At 42.7% G+C, this 20,881-nt stretch overlaps 1 long non-coding RNA gene across 8 annotated transcripts; it reads left to right on the top strand.

The window, feature by feature from the left end:
• The first annotated feature begins 11,699 nt into the window (after nucleotides 1-11,699).
• LOC136459328 (uncharacterized) lies at nucleotides 11,700-17,609 on the top strand. 8 transcript variants are annotated; one of them, XR_010760170.1, is made up of 8 exons: nucleotides 11,700-11,793; nucleotides 12,533-12,764; nucleotides 14,275-14,337; nucleotides 14,655-14,731; nucleotides 15,223-15,552; nucleotides 16,806-17,061; nucleotides 17,160-17,311; nucleotides 17,411-17,609. It is a non-coding gene; the product is annotated as an uncharacterized lncRNA (long non-coding RNA). The 8 variants fall into 8 exon arrangements; XR_010760175.1 differs by lacking the exon at nucleotides 17,411-17,609 and having other exon boundaries at nucleotides 15,223-15,286; nucleotides 15,414-15,552; nucleotides 17,160-17,344; XR_010760174.1 differs by lacking the exon at nucleotides 17,411-17,609 and having other exon boundaries at nucleotides 16,806-16,831; nucleotides 16,949-17,061; nucleotides 17,160-17,344.
• The last annotated feature ends 3,272 nt before the right edge of the window (nucleotides 17,610-20,881 follow it).

Below are 20,881 nucleotides of genomic sequence, written 5' to 3'. Positions count from 1 at the left end.
CCACAAAAGTACTAATTGATGGGGGAGCCGAACTTAACATCATTTTTTCAGAAACGCTAAGGAAGATGGGACTACAACTCGCTAGGATGATTACACCAACAAGCACCCCTTTTATGGCATAGTACCCAGTAAGGCAGCCATGCCACTTGGATAAATCACTCTACCGGTTACTTTTGGAACTCCCTCAAACTACCGAACAAAGTTCATCAAGTTTGAAGTTGCAGACTTTGATTCATCATATCACACAATCCTCGGGCGCCCAGCACTAGCAAAATTCATGGTGATACCACATTATCCGTACCTATTGCTTAAGATGCCAGGGCCTAACGGTGTCCTTTTCCTTCGAAGTGATTTGAAGCGCGCTTTTGACCGCGACGTTTAGGCAATTCAAATTGCAGCCAAAGCACAAACCGCCAATGGTAGAAAAGAAATAGCCACTATTGCCAAAGAAATGACCCAGAAGAACTAGAGATATCGGCTAAATAGCCCAGCATCCTCGCACCACCAAAAGAAGCCGACGTCAAACAAATCGACCTGGGCACCGATGATCCCTCCAAGACGGCAACCATCAGCGCCCACCTCTCGGCAAAATAGGAACTCGCGCTCACCAACTTTCTTTGGGACAATAAAGATATCTTCGCTTAGAAGTCGGCCGACATGCCAGGTGTCCCGAGAGAGTTGGCTGAGCACAGAATCGATATCAATGAAGGCTCCAAGCTTGTGAAGCAACGACTATGACGATTCTCACCCGACAAGAAGGCAGCAATTAAAAAAGAAATCACAAAGCTAATGGCAGCTGGATTCATCAGAGAAATCCTTTATACAGACTAGCTAGCAAACCCAGTTCTAGTATAAAAAAAGAATACAGACGAGTGGCGCATGTGCGTCGACTACACAGATCTCAACAAACACTGCCCGAAAGATCTATTTGGGCTACCACGTATTGATCAGATAGTTGATTCAACAGCAGGATCGACCCTATTATTCTTTCTTGATTGCTATTCAGGATATCACCAGATCACATTAAAAGAACAAGACCAGAGCAAAACATCTTTCATCACTTTGTTCGGTGCCTACTGCTACAAGACCATGTCGTTTGGACTCAAGAATACTGGTGCCACATACCAAAGAGCTATCCAAACGTGCCTTGGTGATCAGATCGGTGAAAACATAGAGGCATACGTGGATGACGTAGTAGAAAAAACAAAGAACCCAGACACACTAATTGAAGACTTAAAGCAAACCTTTGAAAACCTAAAAAGATGGAGGCGGAAATTGAACCCAAACGAGTGTGTATTCAAAGTACCTTCAGGACAACTACTCAGATTCTTAGTCAGCCATCGTGGAATCGAAGCCAACGCTAAGCAAATTCGAGCAATAACAGAGATGGGCCCTCCTTGAAGTGTCAAAGATGTGTAGAAACTAACAGGCTGCATGGCGGCCCTCAATCGTTTCATATCAAGACTCGGCAAAAAAGGGTTACCTTTCTTTAAACTACTAAAGAAGACAGACAAGTTTGAGTGGACAGAAGAAGCCAACGAAGCTTTCAAAAGACTTAAGGCATACCTCACCTCCTCGCCCGTTCTCACACCACCAAACAAATACGAAGACATGATGCTGTATATTGTGGCAACTTCTACTGTGATCAGCACAGCGATAGTCGTAGAAAGAGAAGAAGAAGGACGCGTATATAAAGTACAACGCCTAGTATACTACATCAGCGAAGTACTGTTAGAATAAAAAATCCGGTACCCGCATGTGTAAAAACTACTCTACTCTCTCCTGATCAATTCACGCAAGCTTCACCACTATTTTGAAAGCCACAAGATTACCGTGGTGACAGATTTTCCACTCGAAGACATCCTACACAATAGAGACGCAACAGGGCGCATATCTAAATGGGCAGTTGAATTTGGTGCTCTCAATATCGATTTCACCCCATGAAAGGCAATTAAATCTCAAGCCCTTGCCGATTTTGTTGCCGAGTGGACAAAAATTCAACAACCTATGTCAAATACCATCCTTAAGCATTGGAAGATGTACTTTGATGGATCACTCAAGCTAGGCGGAGCCGGTGCAGGCGTTCTCTTCATCTCTCCACATGGAAAACAACTCAAGTATGTCCTTCAGATATTATGGCAAGCTACAAACAATGAAGCATAATATGAAGCCCTCATCCACGGGCTCCGAGTGGCAATTACCCTTGGAATCAAGCGATTACTCGTATATGGCGATTCGGCAGTAGTCGTCAACCAAGTCAACAAAGATTGGGACTGCATCAAAGAAAACATGGGCGCTTACTGTGCCGAAATATGAAAACTCGAAAAACATTTTCAAGGATTGGAAATTCTACATGTCCTACGTGATTCTAATATTGCGGCAGACGTCCTCGCCAAGCTCGGATCAGATAGGGCGAAGGTCCCACCCGGTGTATTCATAGAGGAGTTATCAGCTCCCTTGATCAAACAACTCAGTGAGATAACCCCTAAACTCCCAGCTAAAAGCACCCAGATTTTGGTAATCACCATCTCATAGACCTAGGTTTTTATCGATTACATCAAAGAGAATAAGTTGCCAGTAGATAAAGCGGAGGCTACCCAAGTTGTTCGCAGAAGCAAGAACTATGTCCTAGTAGGGGACAAACTGTATAGAAGAGCCATATCTTCAGGAGTACTCCTAAAATGTGTCCTATTTGAAAAAGGCAAAGAGATCTTAGAAGAAATACACTCAGGTTGTTGTGGAAATCATGCCGCTTCAAGAACACTAGTCGACAAAGCATTCCGCACCGGATTCTAATGGCCAACCGCTTTGAACGACGCAGAAGAACTCGTCAAAAAATGCAAAGGTTGTCAAATGTTCGCAAGACAAGCTCATGTACCAGCTCACAATCTCATCTGCATCCCACCCGTTTGGCCTTTTTCCTACTAGGGGCTGGATCAAGTAGGACCTCTCAAGAAAGCAAAGGGTGGTTTCGAGTACATCTTTGTAGCAATTGATAAGTTCACCAAGTGGATTGAATACAAACCACTCGCAAAATACAGCGCAACCAAAGCAGTTGAGTTTATCCAAGACATTATGCACCATTTCGGTATGCCCAATCGAATCATCACAGATTTGGGTTCTCCCTTTACAGCTACAGAATTCCAAAGTTGGGCATAGCATTGCGGCTTCAGCATATATTACGCATCAGTCGCACATCCAGAAGCCAACGGACAGGTAGAAAGGGCTAATGAACTCATATTAGCCAGATTAAAACCAAGATTGTATAAAGAACTAGTGGACTATGGATCCAAATGGATTGAAGAATTACCCAAAGTAGTATGGGGGCTACGAACTTAAATAAGCAGAGCCACCAAACATTCACCTTTCTTCCTAGTTTATAGATCAGAAGTCATACTACCTGCCGACTTGATCTGGACATCACCAAGGATAGAACAATATGACAAAGGAGAAGCAGAACACACCCGAAGATTAGAACTCGATAGTACAGAAGAAGTCAGAGTAAACGCTACCCTTCAATCAGCCAGATACATCTAAGGTTTAAGATGCCACTACAACAAGAATACACAGCCTCGATCATTCCAAATCGGAGACCTGGTATTAAGAAGGATACAAAAAACTGATGGACACCATAAACTACTCAGTCCATGGGAAGATCCTTTTATTGTCACAAAAGTCACCGGACCAGACACGTACAAGTTGATAACTGAAGATGGAAAAGAAGTCAACAATACATGGCACATCAGCCAACTAAGAAGATTCTATGCATGAAAACAACACAAGGAAGAATATATATACAAGCCACAAGAGATCAACGTTCATGATCAATAAAGATGGTGCTCCTCGACAACATATGTCTTATTATGGCTTTCCCCTAGTTGTTTTCACTAAGCATGTAAACGTTCATAATCAATAAAGATGGTGTTCCTCAACAACATGTCTTATTATGACTTTTCCCGAGTTGTTTTCACTAAACACACCGGCCAAGAGCAAAAGAGCTGAAAAGATGCTTGAGCCCACCGATGAGGGTAACTAATAAGCTAACACCCGAACCAAAAAGCAAAATGGCTGAAATTATGCCTGAGCATACCGGCTGAGAGCAAAAGAGCTGAAAAAATGCTTGAGCCCGCTGATGAGGGTAGCTAATAAGCTAACACCCGATCCAAAAAGCAAAATGACTGAAATTATGCCTAAGCATATCGGCTGAGAGCAAAAGAGCTGAAAAGATGCTTGAGCCCGCTGATGAGGGTAGTTAATAAGCTAACACCCGATCTAAAAAGCAAAATGGCTGAAATTATGCCTGAGCATACCGGCCGAGAGCAAAAGAGCTGAAAGGATGCTTGAGCCCGTCGATGAGGGTAGCTAATAAGCTAACACCCGAACCAAAAAGCAAAATGGCTAAAACTATGCCTAAGCATACCGGCAGAGAGCAAAAAAGCTGAAAAGATGCTTGATCCCGCTGATAAGGGTAGCTAATAAGCTAACACCCGAACCGATCCTAAAATGTTTTTACAACCAAGGAAAGAGCCAGATGCTAGCCATATCTCGAGTTAAGCAAAAAGCTAAAAATAAAGAAGCTGAAGATGCTTGAGATCACTGGTCCTAAGTCTTTTCAGTACTAACAAGAACAAAAAGTTTGTAAAGACAAAGATCTACTTACCTCGAGTTGTTTACACAACAGCCAGACAAGAACTCGACAAATCAATAAAGTTTATCAAGACAATGATCTACAAATACCGAGTTGTTTACACGACACAGATGAAAGCCTAACAAAGCACTTGACAAAATCAAAGACATCCAAGCAAAGAAGACATCAGCAAAAAATAAAGAATCTTCATTCAAAAAGAAGTACAATATCCTATCACAGAGGCTGGAGTACAAAGGTCAATTACATCAAGCATCGTCATCAGAAGAAGAACTATCAATATTAAGATTATCCACAATCCTCCTGGCTAAATCTTTGACCTTAGGCTCCACTTTTTCAACGGCATCCAGATATTCTTGACTCTTGGCTTCCTCTACAATCTTGGACAAAGGCACCTCTAGAGCAAGAACCCGGACCTGGGCAAGAACATTTCTGGTACACAGTTGGGCGCACCTCTTCACGAACTCTAGGAAACGGGTCAGAACTTGGGGAATAAACTAAGCCCAAGATTGACCATCATCTGTTAGTCTGGAGAAGATCAACTACTGATCGAAATGATTTCCACAAAGCATTATAGTTCTCAGTAGCCGTCGCCAACTTGCTAGTCAAGACTTCAATAGTTTTTTGGACCTACACAAGATCCATGTCAGCACCACGCCTAATCAACTTAGCAAGCGCAAGTTCTTCTTCAGCATGAGTAATTACCTCCTTAGCCCTGTTGTGACTATTGCGAACAAGTATCTTTATTTTCTCAATACCCTCCGAGAGCTTCTGCTTTTCAACTCGGAGAGCTAGACTAGGCACCAAAAAATAAGTCAGCAGAAAGGGAAATTTGAATACAAAAGGAAACAAAAAGAACCTGCAATACCATTGCACTCATTCTTCATGGCCTCCACATTCTTCAAGGCCTCCTGGACAGCAGCATCCCTCCGCTTTTCTGCCTCAACCACCTAGGCATAGAGAGCATGTTCCTCCCTTTGGTGCATTTGACGCTCGGTCTCCATCTCGGCCCAATAGAGGTCAAGCTCTATTTTTAGGGCACTAACCTCAGAAGACAACCTTTTCTCGGTTTTAGACGAGAAAAAGAAGCCGGTATGATCCCGAGAAAAAGACTGAACAAAAAGAGAGAGAAAACAAGACATAAGAACAGAAGAAAGACAAACATCCAAAGAAAGAACTTCATAAAAACTTACCTGGAGTTTTTTCCCAAAAGAAGTCACAAAGGTCCCCCAGGCAGCGGTCAGCTCTTACAAACGATGAGTGGCATCAAATTGTTGCACCACATCATCATCCAAACACTGAACGCCAGTAGCAAGAGGAGCAGAGGGACAAGCCGGTTGATGCAAAGAAGGCAAGACCAGGGCCATATCCTGGAAAGCCCTGGCTACTGCCTCAGATGGAGCCACCACCATGGCCAGGGTCACCCCCAGAGTCAGCAAATCTGCAGCAGCGTGATCACTAGGGAACCCTGTCTCCCTCATAGCCACCTCGCCGACCGCACATTCCGAGTCTCGAGACTCAGCACACAAGGGCGCACCAGAGGACTGACAAGAGGTCGATTGAGGGTTAAGGGAAGGCGAGGGTCTACAAGATGATAAGGAAACTCGACGATAAGAATATGAATCAGAAAAGAGGAAAATAGAAGCAAAGAAACATAACCAGGATTCCCTCACTTAGCTATCTTCTTCTTCATAAAACCCCCAAGACCAACAGATGACCTTAGAGGGGGAACTATAGCAGCAAAAATATCACCACCACTCTGCGACATGAGTGGCATGGTCAATACCAGAGCCCCAGAAGAACTCGAGCTCGACGACCGCTTACTACAAGAGAACAAGGACAAAGTTACAACAAAAAGAGGTGTTCAACAACAGAAAAACAAGAAAACAACTCACCAACGCATGACAAGGGCTGCATCATCAGCCTCATCTACCTCACTCTTAAACAAGCCAACCACAGCGCCACCTAAAAAGGAGAAAAGTACTCGGTCAAAGGCACAAACAAACAACAAAAAGACAAAACATATTAATATGCTCATCTAGGAGCACGCTACCTACAACTTGAGTACCTGGATGAGTACTCAACTGGCAAGACTTCTTGGTAGCAGACAAATGAGAAGAACAATCTACTCGCCTCCTTTTTCTGACACTACAAGGAGCTTGAGGAACTGGACGAGGAACATACTCTACATATGCATCAAGAACTATGTAAGAAACACCAGGAAACATCGTGGTGGTTTGAAACTTACTGGTTAAAGATGCTCCAGCAAGATTCTCCCTAGTCTCCACCATGGCAGGACAATCATCAAGGAGGATTGGATCAACGAAGTTATGCCCCAATTCCTATAAAAGAGTAAAACAACTAGACGAGAAAAATTAAGCAAAAAGCAAAGACAACAAAGGAAATACAAAAAGTACCCGCATAAGAAAAAAACAACTCACAACAAGAGGCTAGGTGTTAGCACAATACTCAGGGACAGCATACAGGACGATGCTTACTCCTTTCAACATCTTATGAAGGCGCTCGAGCACCTCCTCATCAGTCAACTCAAGGGCAGGGACCATACGAGAAGGGTCCTCCACCCCAGAGTACTCAAAACCATAATTCTCTCGCTCCTTCAGAGGTTGAACACGGCGGCGAAGAAAACTAGAAACAATCCCAAAGCCGGTCAATCCTTGCTGTTTCAGAGTACATATCCTCTCAAGAATTGGCTTGATCACCTAGAGCTCATCCATCGTAAGGAGATTTTTATCCCATCGGTCGTTAACCATGGGACCAGAACCAGAATGAACAGCAAGAAGAGGAATCATATTGGCGGCATAAAACTAGTTGGCACGCCAATCTCTCATAGAATCAACCAAGTCATAATCAAAGAATTTACTCTTATGACCCTGACAAAACTGAATCCCGCAGCCACCAAAAACATGGGTGTCATCGCTGCGGGGTTGGGGCTTCAGACGGAAGAAGTAACAAAAAAGTGAAAGAGAAGGAGGAATTCCAAGTTTCACAAAGATGAACAAAAATAGAAAGATGAAAGACAACATTGGGAGTAAGATGGTTCAAGCTAATCCCAAAATAACTGAGAAATTAATGAAGAAAAGCAGAAGTAGGAAGGCAGAGTCCAACACGGATAAAGGAGACAAAAAGAACAATCTCACCAGGGCCTAGAGTTGGGACCCGATGCTGGCCTGGAGCTTTCCATTCAGCAATCTCCTTGTCCTGGATCAGGCAATCACTGACAAGCTTGCGCAACTGATCCTCAGTCGTAGTCGGAGCTGGCCAGATCTTCTAAGCAGCCCTCATGGCCATGAATTCTTGATTTTCAATCACAGAAAGTGATGCCTCCTCGTCTACAAAGGTTGCCTGGGACTTGCTCGCTGATTTCTTCCTACCCATATACTAGCAAAAGCAATAAAGCACTAAGAAACGATGATACTCAGACGGCGGCGCTCAGATGACAGCGACAATGGCAACGGCGGAGTTTTGAAGACTATGGTTTCAAGGCAAAAGCAGGACAGCAAAGAAAAAGAAGAAAGAATGTCTTTAAATAAATTTTTACAGCAATAAAAATGTGGCCCACTTGGCCCATTTAAATACGACATGAGAACGCAACGGTCCATTTCCCAACACAACTAACACAGCTGAAATGACGGACGGCACACTTCTACACAAGGGTATAGTTCAACGGGCAGATTTCAGACTTATCCATCCAGCACCATGGTAGAGTTATCATATTGCTACAAAAAAAACTCATCAACCTTGAAGCAATGAAGGGTTACCTCACAAGAAACACAAGAACTCGGTTCTTATATAAAGAACTCGGGAATCTCATAAACAACCAGGACATAAGCAGAAAAAAGAATGACAACTCAGAAGATAAGATTCTTTCCATTATAAATGGCTTCAAAAAATACAAGATTACACATCTTACAAGACCCAACGAACTCGGTACTACGACGAGCAAGGTAGCAAAAAGGAACCCGGACACAAATAGGCTCTGAAACGACTACGTGTTCCAAATTGCTACTCGGTAGAACAAACCGCACTCGGCTACACTGTTTTCTTCAAAGGACGAACGCAGTACATCCAAGGTGGAAGTCAGCAGCACGGCGGGACAACATGGACCACGGAAGGCCTACAAGCATCTGTCTACCTAAGTACGATGTGACGTCGGATCAGGCGTTGATCTACACCGAACAGTCGTAGGGCAGGCAAGAGGGACCTAACTAGAACTGCTGGATGAAGGAATGTATCCCACATCATAAGACTTCCTCTAACTACCGCCACGTACCTCCTGGTACAATGCCGCTGCGAGATTAGTCTATCTCTAATCTCTATCACAAGACTTCCTCTAGCTATGACAAGATATACAACAACTACAAGATACGCTCGGGGGCTGCTCTACTTCAGAAACTATCATATTCCTGACTACGGAGATTTCAGATCATGCAACAAAATGCTTGATGAATCAAAACAGCACACCAGGAGGGTATTTATAGACCAAAGAAGCGATGCACATGGACCGGGAGCACCAACGGAACAAACCTAACAAAAGACACAGTGAAAAGACAGAATTTAATGAAAGAGGACTTAGGCGTGAAGGAACAGTACTCAAGGACGAGCATATTCGAAAGGATATACCAACACTGTACAACTCGTGAACAAACAACATTTACACTCAATGACCACTATACAACTACATCTGACAACAGCAGACTACTAGAGAATATGCCAAGACCTTGCATCCGAGTTCTTTTTGAGTAAAAGAACCTGGATATATGCTCGGGATCTGTAACAGGAGAGGTTTTCAGTTCTTTGAACAACTCGGATTCAAGACCCTCCAACTCTTTGTTCCAAATAGCAAGAGGCTCGGGGGCTACACTCAATGAGTGCACTTTTTTCAAAAAAAAGCACACATCACTCAGAAGACTTCTTCAAGACAGTAGTTTTCAAACAACATAAGATTCAAGACCCTCCAACTTTTTATTCCAAATAGCAAGAGGCTCGGGGGCTACAATCAGTGAGTGCACTTTTTTCTTTGAAAAAGCGCATGTCACCAAGAAGACCACTTCAAGGCCTCACGACAAAAAGAACCCGGACCGAGCTATATCTAAGTTTTTTTAATAAATAAACCGGGTATATGCTCGGGAGCCCTTCGACGAAGAATCAGAACAATTTCAAGACAAGACCCTTCAGCTCCTTGTTTTAAATAGCAAGAGGCTCGGGGGCTACACCCAGATGGATGTACTTTTTCTTTAAAAAAGCACACACCACTCGAAGATCCCAACAAGCGCTACACGGTTTCACTCAGGAAAGCACTCGGACGATGCTTGTTCCTGCTCGGCAAGACCTGAAAGAACAAGATGAGGCTTCCAGAGCTCAACCATGAAGTGTTCGGGGGCTTGTCGATACGGGACCCACGGGATACCCCACAGGGAAGGGAGAAGATCTAGTCTAACTAGGATTCTTTTCATGTAATCTTAGTAGTAGTATTATTCTGTAATCCTACTAGAAACTCTCATTGTAAACCGACTAGGACTCTGGCCTCCTGACTATATAAAGGAGGGCGGAGTTTTTGGAGAAGAGACTTAGATAACGCAACACTTTACAAATCAATCCAACGCAAAGGCTAACGCCGACTAGACGTAGGGCTATTACTCGATCACGGTCGAGGACCCGAACCAGGATAAATCGATTGTCTCTCGCGTTAACCGTCGAGTTCTGCATACGCTGAAGCCCGAACAAACTGCCCCGGATTTTCCTGTGGTAGGCTATCGGTGGTGAAACATCGACGGTAACAGGCTGTGTAAGGTCCTAACTATTATTCTATTGCAACATTTTGATTAGGGTCATTACTCGAGAAGATATCGCTTTGTTGGGTAATGATTCCTTAAGCCGGTATTTTTACCTTGCTAGTAAAAATGCGGGACGTTACAGAAATCGTCTAGTAGCGTCATACTTATTGTAGTGTTTTAAATTAATTTACTTTTGCACTAAGGCGGATGGATGATATCGTGTCGAATGCTTGGTGTTTTCGTTCAACGCTAAGCTTATTCTTTTTGCTAAAGCACTCAGGTGCTGTAGCTTGTAAGCGCCAGCGATCATTCTATGCAGCAGCCTCCTCAAAAGGCATGCATGAAACTTGATGGCGTTTGGCCAATTGAGATTTGTCGTAGAGAGGACTACATAGTTTTTTTTCTCTCTAAGGGCATATGCCCCCACGTGCATGCACAGTTGGATCTATATAGAGATACGTGTGTAGCAAAGAGAAATTTTTCTCTGTTTGTGCAGCAGCAGAGAAATTTTTCTCTCCTTTTGTACACACATCCTCATGTGCGGGTGATTCATTGTCAACCAAGCAAACTAGATATATTTGCCATGTTCGCTTCTCTTATAGTCCGTCTTTTTTAACTTATTTTTTCAGCTAGAATAATGTTTTTCTCTCACAACAAATCAGTCGAAATAGTGTTTTGGTTTATTTTTTCAGAGAAACGAACGGAGCCATTGCCCTGACAGGTTGACACGCGCGCATTTACCTATACAAGCCCGCGGTGGTTTCCCGACATAACCTCTGTCCACGTCACTCCAATTTTTTCCGTCCGTCGGATTTTCGAATCGATGGCCCAGATCTCTTGAAGCTGATTCTCGTCCGGAGCAGCTTCCCGTCGTCCTCTCCAGCTTCTTCGAATTCTTCGCACTCTTATTTACCTTATACGGCTTCTTGTCAGAATCCAGCGAAACAAATATAATACCCAGCTTCGGATTTCCGTTCTCCAAACTTCTGCTTCTCCTTCCCCTTCCTCGCTCTCTCTCGTCCGCTCCCTCCCTCTCTCGTCCACTCCCTCCCTCTCCCGATCCCCCTTCGCTCGTCCGCCCCCGGCCTGCCACGTCCCCGGCCACGGCGTGGCACGACCGGGCCCTACTGGTGGCCGCCGGCGTCGCTGCTCCGCCCCCCCCCCCCCCGCGCTGCCTCCTCCCTCTGCTCCGGTGTGCTCCTGTGGTGGACGAAACCCTAGCTGCTGTGCTATAGGTCGCGACCGCCCAGCGCCGGTCACGGCGGTGCCCTGCTCCTGCGTGGAGGCGCTCGCCGGCAACAGCAGCGGCGGACGCCAGGTCGCTGTCCCTCCAGCAACTGCGTGGACGACGAGGTAAACTCCCATCTCCTCTCTGTCTTGCCCTCCCTCTCTCGATTTTGATGGAGCTCATATCTTGGAGCATAGATCGTGGTGGGATGGGGCCGAGCGGTAAAGAAACTGGACAAAAAAAGAGCCTTTCAAGCATTGGCCATCTATTTTCTTGAACCTAATTATCATGTTTTCAGCCTTTTCAGTGTTTGATAGCCCCCTGCTCCCTCGCTTGCCCAGTAGGATGCAATTGAGTAGCATTAGGACATCTTAAAACAGTACAAGGGGCAATAATCTAACCGTACAAATGTATTCATCCAACAGATATGGTGAGATGTTCTAGGTGTGTTTGATCGATGTGATCTTAGGGCCTGTTTGGCACAGCTCCTTGCAGCTCTGCCTCCTCCACGGTGACGTGTCATGCAAGCTATGTGATGTGGCCAATGAAATGATCGATCATCTTTGCATGAACTTTGCATTAAAAAATCAAGTCTACAACAGAGTCTTAGGTTGGGGTAATTTTTCACATTAAGCTTTGTTAACTTTAGGGGTAACCATATAGGTTGTGGACAAAGTCTAGATTGAAAACTGATATTTTGAATACAGATAAGCATGAGTTGAATTTAGTTCTATTCGGAATTAGGTAGTCTAATGTCGAGTAAAAAAGTGGGAGAGTACAGACAGTTAGGCTGGTCCAAACTTTCAAAAAGTAAGATTCCGTGAGATAATCATCAAGATTTAATACTTCAACCTCATTTCCCAGGTTTGCAGCAACGAGCCAATGAGCATCGTCGTCGTAGTCACTGCTCCATTAGCGAATCTCGTGGACGTTCATTTTCCATCAGTATCGTGTATATAGATCATCGGCCTGATGAGGCCTGAGCCGGGGACGCGCCCCGCCCGGGCCCCGGGCCGAAGCGAAGCGAGAAGGGACGCGGTGGCACCTCGCTGCCGTGCCGAGATCGATAGGCTCTAGCTGTCTAAAGGAGACCTCGGTACTAAGCAACAAATTTTTTTTGTCATGCTAATTCATGGCTGTGATTCCTACCTGATCAAGAGTTATGTACTACATTATGTTTTAACAGTTCAGAAAAAATTGTGTGGTTTCTTTAATCTTTTTTTTAGTCCAAGAAACCTAAGTACGTTAATCCAATACCCATTTGTTTTACTCCACCTCCATTATGCTTGCTTCTGACTTATGGTATATACCTCCAACCATAATAATGTTTCATAGTGCTTGATGTATTGGTTTCCTTGCTTGGTCCTTCCAAGATTTACATAATCATCCAAGGTTCCTTTCCCCTGGTATTAACCGGCCTCGGCACCGTCTCTTAGGTACTCCCGTTTCTATGTTTGCTACTATATAAGTTACTGTTTTCCGTCCTTACTTACCACGGAGTTGCTAGTTGTTGTAGCAATCTAAGCCGATATGGTCAAGGGACACAACAGAGCTGAGCACCTGTGCAGCGGCCAACCAATTACTTGGAGCAGCTGCGTGCTAAGTGTGTTATTCGATTTGAGGCACATGAAGATTAATTTGATTGATTCGATGATTACCGCAAAAAGAAAATTCTTTTTGAAAATGTGCTTCCTGCATATTTTGCATATTTTTATAGTCAGTGGTGTCATATATGCTGATAAGATTCTTAGGTGCTTATTTGATAGCGTCATAGCAACTCCTTTGGATTTATTGTACGGTAAGTCCCCTATAATTGTTGTGCTACAAGCTTTCTGTGCCACACTATACAGAGTGAATTGTTTTCAGTTTTTCATTTTCTTTCTATCGTCAGTAACTAAATAATTCGATATTGAATACGCCTGCATTTTCTGACCAGGAAAGAACATGGCTTGCTAACCATTTCAGGTAATTTACCTTCTTAATATTTTCTCATCCAAATACCTACGCACCTAGCCATGCTTATTGTTATTGTTCCTAGAATGAGTTCTGTATTATATAGATCAATTTGCAGTTTACCATTGTGGCACTGCACTTGATATCAGCTTCAGTGTGTTTCATGGTCTACAGCGCAACTATGTGTGTTAGTGTGCGCGATAATGGTTTCCCTCTTCTGTGACCTCTTTCCCCACCCTAATTTTAGAACATTTTTACAGCCTCCTGTTCTTGGATTTGATCATGGTAACTGATAGTCGAGTTCCTGCACCTATGTTATCCATCTATGGTCTTGTGGGATGAAACACAAATATTCTGTATTTTAGAATGTTGTGTTGTTTGTTACCATGATCTAGGACACTACATAGGACTCATCTTTGGTACCTCATTTCCTGCTAAAAAAGATGCAGCTCAAGCCATTGTTCTCTGTTCTTCTACCTGTTCTTTTATGATGCTACTTCAGATTCAGAGTCTACAGCTTTCATTACGTGTTTTTCCCCTTAAACCAAACTCATCTCTTCTTTCCCATTTTCCAGAAACCCTTCTATTTCCGTCTGTGGTTTTTTATGGCCTAATTGTTCCTTTGTGTTTCGTAATATATATAGTTGTTGCAGGTTAAAAAGTTCAGCTACGCAAGGAACAAGTGTTCTTCTTGGAATCTGCCTTCCTGCAGGATGGTAACCGGAAAACCAATAAAAATTCTTTTCCCCAAGCATTGTACTTTGCAAACCACTTCCTTGGTCTGACAAGCTCCCATGAACACCGTTGAAAATATTTGTGCACACCGAGTCAATCAAAGGTAAAATAATGAAACCTCACGGTGGTTGTTTTTTAATATCCTAATGTGATTATTCGGAAGTTAGCTAGACCAATGTATTATATATTCTAACATATACCATTGAGAGATTTGTGAGAAACTATGTAATCAGAGGTAAATTGATGAGGCTCCTCATTATTATTATTCTGATATACTGATGCAATTATGCGTTTACAGGTGCCCTCTCCAAAATGTAGGTATCGACACCGAATGTATCCAGCAACAAGTGACCTATCTGCTTCCTTCTCGGCTTTGTAAGTTCTTCCTTCAGCCATCTACATTCTGAGTTGTAGCTTAAGAAAGCATGATTATTTTCAGAATTTATTTAGACATATCGAAGCGTATAGATAAATAAATTCTGTTATATAAAATCTTCATAGATACTTTATGGGAAGTAGGTGCAGGTCCGATTATAGACACTTTATATCAGTTTGACATAGATGCAGCTTTGCCGCTTTTATATAATTCCTGCTATTGATGTGTTCAATATTAATAATTTTTTTGCGTACAAACCTTTATGTCTACAGTTCGGTTCGAATTGTGCAAGTTTATTAGTCTGGGCATCTCCCATTGTTTTCATGTATACGATGATATTGGTTGACAATGTCTACAGATAGTTAGGATTTGGGAAAAATTGCCGACTTAGCGAGAACCCATAAAGAATATTTTGCTATAGGAGTTCAAAGTTCCTAGGTGTTGTGCTTGCACCATCTATGTACAATTAATTCAGTTTTCTCTATGTTAGGATAAAAAAAAATGGGTCTCTAGACTTTGTCTTTTAAGCCTTTCTTTGTCAGCCAAAATTTCAGGTACCACTCCTATCTCTTTCTTGCTTCTTCCTCAGCCTCTCAGCTTGGTTGGTTCCAATTGTTTCTTCCTCATCCTCAGTTATCATAATTTAGCAAACCTATTAGTGATATCAAAAACACTCTCCAGACATCGACACAGATTCCTCGCTGGACATCTCCGACGACGATGAACACGGCTGGGAATCTGACCGCAGCCGGAAGTTCTGATCATCCTTGCATCCATGACGAAGCCCAACAGAGACTGCAGCCCACTGCCTCCTAACCTTGTATAATATTTCTACTCGACGCTCTGTCATGCTTTTGGATACTGCATCTGACAGAGCATGCAGTGCACATCGTACTAATCTTGTATAATATCAACACTCTAATGCTTTTCTATATGCACTCAAATCTGCCATCTAGCAAACCTGCTAGCCATGTAATATTCTGTATATATAGCTATGCCTGCTACATGGTGCTTCAATCTATAAGCACTATCATGCTTGCCACCATTACAGCTGTCGTGTTCCAAATCACCATACTGATGTTACATGTTATTGTCGCCAACATGAAGCAATCTAAGATCCTTTTCATAGTTGTTGGTGACTTGAGTGCGAAACAAAGTAAAATTCCCACGCCCAGTTTTATGCTACGCAGGTAAAATTTCCATGTCCAGTTTTATGGTCTACAACTAATCTTCGGTGTTCATTGCTACTTTCGTGTCCAGCTGCTACTTTCAGGTCCTCCCCATGCCATGTAGTGTCTGTTCCTTGCTACTTTCATGTTCAATTGTTTGCGTCCTGTTACCTGGTTTTGTTCTTAGATCTTGTCTCCTTTTTCTCTCCCTTGATTTTGCATTACCACTTCCTTCTCTCAGATTTTATTTTACCTCCAGATTGAGAGTTCATGCTGTTTGTGTTTGGGGAAACCAGTTGGTGCATAGCATGAACTTATGTTTGGTAAATTTGCCATCTATAGACGTGTATCGGTGCATGGTTTAAGATTTCATGTTGCACCTTTGGGCTCATCAGGAAAAAACAAGGAAATGCATTCTCCCTCTTACCTTCCCTCAGAGGTCCGTTTGTTTTCCAGTGTTAAAGAGGTGTATATTGCTTCCTTTGTTTTCCAGGGTACGCTTCATCTAACTCAGACTATAAGCTCTTTTTTACATTTTAGCTACTCTGCTCAAACAAGGTATATGTATATATAGTGGTTCTTTGAAGTTCGAATATATGGTACCATCTACGATTCTAAAATATTTGAGTCTAAGTACATTTCACACTATGAGAATGAGAAACAATTTCAAGCCCAGGCAATTCCAGTAATTACTGGTCCTACACACAAAAAAAGAGGTTCAACTCCAATCGATCAGCTATTTAGTCCATTGCATTTGCTTAAAAAAATTGGGACTCTTATCTACGATTGTCTCCATGTTACCCCTTTTTATTATTGGACCACAAACATTATTTCTATAGTTCTTTTCATACACATCAGTTCATCATGTTAATGAAGGCCAATGTCATCATGTCCATATTTTTAGGTTCATCAAGTGCCTGGGCAGCACAGGTAAAAAAGATTCAGCACATATTAGAATATCAATTAGAATAAAACAGTCGTAGAATCTGTAACTGTTTTCCACTGATACAAACTGTGATTCATTTGTTATGTGTCATTTGTTTCTAGGTCTGGAAGATGAGCTGGCAGAATACGTGGACAACAGATAGCGTTCCAAGTTGCTTCCAGTAATAATTGCCCACATACTGTTCCAAGCTATGTCCAGTAATAATTATGGCCAGGTATGACGTTTTTTTTCTTCCTTTCTCCCCTTTTTTTTGGCGGCTTAATCTGTACGCATCTTTCTCTTCAAACTATTATAAGGGAATTATGAATGCAGTTATTTTTGAATAGACGCAAAAGCCAAGGGCATGCTGCAAAGAAAGAATCCTATATCGTTGGATAAAATGTACCCAAGCCAACCAAGTTCAACATCTTTATCTGCGGACAAGAATCGTGCCATTGAACCAGCGGTGTCTGATCATGAAAACTGTGAGAAGAGTGAAAGTTCCCTTTCCAGTAGATTCTCTAAGAGATTGGCGTCTATTTTCCTTTCTGTGTTGCCACTGACAATCCAGGCTTTTACTGAAGGAGTCGCTACAGGCCTCTCCCATTGCTAGGTATTCAGATCTGGCTGGGGTATAGTGCAGTTCATGAATCATATGTAGATCCCTCCTGGACAAGGCAACCATCATTCCTGAACATCAAAGAGTAACAGGTACCCCTCAATTTGCCTCCCTCTGTTTATTTCTATCCAAATTCCAATTTCGCTCAACCTTCTCTTGCAAGCATACATGCACACAATTGATCGGAAGGTTATTTTTTAGATGTCTTGATTTGAGTGCACACGATTTTAATAGCAGATCATTAGTTACATGGATTCCAATAGCCTTAACTAGGTTCTGAGAAAGCTAATCTGGCAGGACAGAGAATGTGTTCCATGTGCATACTTCCCGAAAGGAGTCCATCAAAGGATCGGATCGTATGATTCATTGTTTCCCAACTGATACCAGGAGGATCAAATGAAAGTGCAGATTAACCAAATTTTTTTCTCCATATCAAATACTTGCATGTTAGCATCAGGGCTTGATTGCGAAATAACAGTTTGGTTCAGAAAATTGGTTGTGTATCTCCAGTTTCCTTACTTTGAGTTTTATCAGTTGTTAAAATCTCAGATAGGCTCACAAACCATTTACTCTATCTAAAGCTGTTCTTAATCTATATTTGGCTGTGTTATGTTACCAACTACATACATGTCTACTTGACTGTTAACTCGGCTGTACATCGAATGTTTCAATTTATATTTTCGACTGTGAACTAACGCGCGCAATGGCGCGCGCCTTCCACTAGTATACCAACATTTGGTGACATGCCGCCCGAAGGATATGATCTCACACATCCGGAGGAGGAGGAGACGGCGCTTACTCGTCGCAGGAATCCTAGTGTCCTAGAGAGGTAGACGGTGAGCAGCAAGTTGAACGTCGTTCATCAATCTCGCTCTCTAGTTCAGAGTAGTTTCTTGTGTTAGGTGGTTCGGGACTGGGTTCGGTCTCTTGTTCAGTGTAGTTTCTTGTCTTAGGTGTCATAAGTTTTTATGCAGCATTAGGGGGGTCAACCCCCCCACCCACCCAACCATCTCTCCGCCCCTGATTATAATTGTTATTATCTCTCGATGTGTCTTTACTCCATCTATATATTATAGCATGAACTCTAATCCTGACTTGAGCTATTTTCATCTTTCTTATCTATTCATTTTTCCTATTAGAGCATCTTCAAGAGTTTCTAACAATTTCTTTTCAAAACCATAGATTTTTCCAACTCGTCAAAAAATATCGGGAGGAATAAATAAGACAATCTCCAACGATTTTCAATAATCCACTCCTAAAATATAGAAAATAATTTTACATCTATTTCTAAATTATTTTAACCACTTTTATATATTCTTTATCTCTTGTATATTTGCAAGTTTAAGGTTGGAAGACACGACTGAACTAGTTTGAGGACCTAAACTATCGATTTGCGAGTTTAAAGACAAAGATGACACAATTAAACAAATTTAAAAACAGCCAGTGCACTTTACTCTCCCCCGAGTTATCTAGTCTTGTTTGCAATGTTCATGGATTGCCTGCTGCTGAGATTATGGGCTTCTTTAAATCCAGGGTGTAAAGTTTTTGGGTGTCACATAGGGGTGGTGCATGGGGTGTTCGGATGCTAATAAAAAATAAATTACAGAATCCGTCAGTAATTCGCAAGACGAATTTATTAAGCCTAATTAACCCATCATTCGCACATGTGTTTCTGTAGCACCATATTGTCAAACCATGAACTAATTAGGCTTAAAAGATTCGTCTCGTAAATTAGTCACAAAATGTGCAATTAGTTATTTTTAGTCTATATTTAATCTTTTATACATGTATCTAAACATTCGATGAAATAGAGAGTAAACTTTAGAGGGGATGAACTAAACAAGACCTATGAAGGTGAAACGAACCAGAATACGAGAAGGGTCTTCCAGTTGTCCTCGGCTTGTAGAAATCACATCACAGTACCAAGAAACGTGCCATTCTCTCCTATGAACTGACATTCAGGTTGTTTGCCGATTGGTTTCTGGACTGATAAGTTCGACTCTGATTTATTATGAGAGAAAAATATTATTAGCTAACCGAGTAAAAGCCAGATTCCATTCTGCTTGTAGAAGAGGCGCGTAGCGTAAGCAAAGCTTGCTTGCTAACTAGACGTTCATAATTTTTCTTCCAGCCGCGCAAGACCTTACTGTCAAGTCACTTGATTGGAATGCTGAACAGGATTGCTACAAGTAGCCAAGTCCCGGCTCAGGGGACACTTCGCCTAACAACAGCTAGTCTAGCGCGAAAATTTCAGAAGCAAAAATTACAGGCTCAAGTATCAAGTGGCACTGCAACTAACCGAGACCAATTTTGGGTACGTATGACCAAAAATGTGCACCCTACCATGGATCCCCACGTCAACCTGAGAATTATCCAGGGCTTATCAGTCATGGTATAATATTTTTCTCTCACGACAAACCAGCACCAACCAGACTTATTACCCTAGAAACCAACCAATGAACAGGCTGATTATGTTTACGGTTTGTCCGGTAACTTGAATTCGCATCTTATTCATTGCCTGGAACTTTGATTTCAACCGGTGCTTAGCTTTAGGGATTCGATCTCGTTGGGCGATGTCGCAGATCCTTATACTGAGAATTTATAAGGAAATCAACATAGGAGCTACATGCATAAAGCCGGTGCATGCATACAGTGGTCAGCGATGTGAGGGGGATCGTTACTCTAGGCAAACACCATGTTTCCTTGTTGGTTTCAGCCAGCCCAAACCAGCCAGCCAACAGTATTTTCCTCTCATAACAAACCAGCACCAGCCAGCCCAAACCAGCCCAGAAACCAACCAGCGAACAGGCCGAAAAGCCGGTGCTCGATCTGTTGGAATGATGACGATGATGCTCTTGGGTTATATCACTCTCGGGCGCCTATCGATGAAACCCTTATCCCCATGAGGTTGAATTTTCCAGGTAAAAATTACGACGACGTGGCCCTATTCCCTTGAACTTATTAGACTGCCTTATCAATTATGATATAGTATTTTTTCTCATAGCAAACTAGTGAACAATATTTTTTAGTCTGACTTTTCAGCGAAACGAACAGGATGGCATCGTGTCCTTCCGTAGAGACATAGACTTGGTAGATCCTCATGAAGCTATGCTTCGAGATGTTCTGGATTGATGTATAGGTTCCTCAACTATTGTTCAACGGTACGCTGGTCAGAGTTGACCTATCACTATGGGTAATGCTCTCCTCAAGGCGTTCGTCTACCCAGACGCTCACGTTTATGGGCCATGACGCAAACCCAGACGATACCTTCCTCTCCGCTCGTCTAACCCTCCAGATACCGTAGTTCCTCAAAGAAAAAAAACCATCGCAACGGAGCTCGCCCAGCGCACAGCTCGTATGGCTCCACACTGCGCAGCTTGCGGCGACCAGCCGGGGCGAAGGCCGCGCGCACACTTTCGTGCTCCGCCTACCCGGC

Source organism: Miscanthus floridulus, chromosome 6 (assembly GCF_019320115.1).
Source record: "Miscanthus floridulus cultivar M001 chromosome 6, ASM1932011v1, whole genome shotgun sequence".
Taxonomy (NCBI): Eukaryota; Viridiplantae; Streptophyta; class Magnoliopsida; order Poales; family Poaceae; genus Miscanthus; species Miscanthus floridulus.
The sequence above is the reverse complement of the archived record's forward strand: the minus strand, read 5'-3'. Positions and strand labels throughout refer to the sequence as shown.